General features: G+C 44.0%; 1 protein-coding gene across 1 annotated transcript in view; it reads right to left on the bottom strand.

Moving 5' to 3' along the window:
- LOC311229107 (utrophin-like) overlaps window positions 1-2500 on the bottom strand; it is a gene marked incomplete at its 3' end in the record, with an annotated part of 228255 nt that overhangs the window by 36636 nt on the left and 189119 nt on the right.

Below are 2500 nucleotides of genomic sequence, written 5' to 3'. Positions count from 1 at the left end.
ACATAAGAGGACCAGACAGATAGTCAGCCAGGACTGTCACACATAAGAGGACCAGACAGATAGTCAGCCAGGACTGTCACACATAAGAGGACCAGACAGATAGTCAGCCAGGACTATCATACATAAGAGGATAAAACATCACCAATGCACCAGATCCTGACACATCAATACTCTAATGTAGAAACCCAGGTGTATCTGTGATGGGAGTTGCCCAGAGGCAGAGTGGCAGGTTGGTAACAGACTCTGTTGACCGGCTCACAAACAAATGGAAACTGAAACCAAAACCATCTAAAGAAAGAACTGACCATAGATCACACCTCCTCTTTGATGAGTCGCCCCAGGTGCGGCGTGATTGGGAGCCACACCTATAACTAAAATTATTAACAAACATTTACAGTACTAAGTCATTAATAAGTCATTAACTAACAGTGATCTATTACCTATATATAACACTTCTTCAATCAATATCTGAAATTAAGAAAAAATTAGACATGAGACCGAAATCTCTTTTTCACGCACAACTTGTTTACAATATACCGGACATTTAAAAACACAAATACAAACAACAGTTCTGAAACAATTTTTTTTATTAAAACAAGTACAAGCAAGCAGCATTACCACTGACCAGTCTCTACACATTTGTGTACCACTTGGGCGTTTTAAAATGCATGCTAATTAGTTTAATCACATTGTGATCAACCTACAGGATTTTAGGATGCATGAAACATCGGCTTAAATTGGAATGCCACTCTGAGAGAAGCAACACCCACACTACAACACATAGTCCAAGCGTAGGCGATCTATACTCTACCAGTCATGCATATTTAGGCCAATACCAAGCAGAGGACTCATTATATGAATAGATCCTCAGTACTATAGTCATAGCATGATAAATGGACTGCATTTATATAGCAGCTTATATAAGCGCTTCACAACGTGTGCCTGACATTCATCCATTCACTCACACATTCACACACCGACGGCGGAGGCAACCATGCAAGGTGCCAACCTGATCATCGGGTTAAGTGTCTTGCTTAAGGACACTTTGACACACTGGCGGGAGGATCCGGAATCAAACCTGGGAACCTTCTGATTAACAGATGACTGCTCTACCTCCTGAGCCACTGTCACAGCTGAGAACAGCACAGCCTATTGGTAGAGACAGCCTATTGGTAGAAGCAGCCTATTGGTAGAGACAGCCTATTGGTAGAGACAGCCTATTGGTAGAGACAGCCTATTGGTAGAAGCAGCCTATTGGTAGAAACAGCCTATTGGTAGAGACAGCCTATTGGTAGAAACAGCCTATTGGTAGAAGCAGCCTATTGGTAGAGACAGCCTATTGGTAGAGACAGCCTATTGGTAGAGACAGCCTATTGGTAGAGACAGCCTATTGGTACATAGAGACAGCCTATTGGTACATAGAGACAGCCTATTGGTACATAGAGACAGCCTATTGGTAGAAGCAGCCTATTGGTAGAGACAGCCTATTGGTAGAAGCAGCCTATTTGTACATAGAGACAGCCTATTGGTAGAAGCAGCCTATTGGTAGAAGCAGCCTATTGGTAGAGACAGCCTATTGGTAGAGACAGCCTATTGGTAGAAACAGCCTATTGGTAGAAGCAGCCTATTGGTAGAAACAGCCTATTGGTAGAAGCAGCCTATTGGTAGAAACAGCCTATTGGTAGAGACAGCCTATTGGTAGAGACAGCCTATTGGTAGAGACAGCCTATTGGTACATAGAGACAGCCTATTGGTACATAGAGACAGCCTATTGGTAGAAGCAGCCTATTGGTAGAGACAGCCTATTGGTAGAAGCAGCCTATTTGTACATAGAGACAGCCTATTGGTAGAAGCAGCCTATTGGTAGAAGCAGCCTATTGGTAGAGACAGCCTATTGGTAGAGACAGCCTATTGGTAGAAACAGCCTATTGGTAGAAGCAGCCTATTGGTAGAAACAGCCTATTGGTAGAAACAGCCTATTGGTAGAAACAGCCTATTGGTAGAAGCAGCCTATTGGTAGAAACAGCCTATTGGTAGAAACAGCCTATTGGTAGAGACAGCCTATTGGTAGAAACAGCCTATTGGTAGAGACAGCCTATTGGTAGAAACAGCCTATTGGTAGAAACAGCCTATTGGTAGAAACAGCCTATTGGTAGGCGTCTAGTTTTTTTACCAACGTTCTGCGATCTGATTGGCCACTGACGTTTCTGGTCGTGTGACATGTGCGGCCAATCGAGTGACGCCTGTTTCTTTCACCGGTTAAGCTTAGGCACTCTTTCGAAGTTGGTTAAGGTTAGAGTTGGTCTTAGAGCAGGGCGATAGAACGCCAGCCCTGATTCCAAACTCTAACCTTAACCAACTTCGAAAGAGTCGCCTAAGCTTAACCGGTGATAAACTAGGCGTTAGGTAGTTTGCATGCTGTTCGAGGCGGAAATGGGCAAAGACACAGGCGTCACGCGATTGGGCGCACATGTCACATGACCAGAAACGTCAGTGGCCA

Source organism: Notolepis coatsorum, assembly GCF_963971535.1.
Source record: "Notolepis coatsorum genome assembly, chromosome: 5".
In the NCBI taxonomy this organism is placed as follows: Eukaryota; Metazoa; Chordata; class Actinopteri; order Aulopiformes; family Paralepididae; genus Notolepis; species Notolepis coatsorum.
Note: the sequence above shows the minus strand (reverse complement) of the source record. Positions and strands in the feature narration are given on the sequence as shown.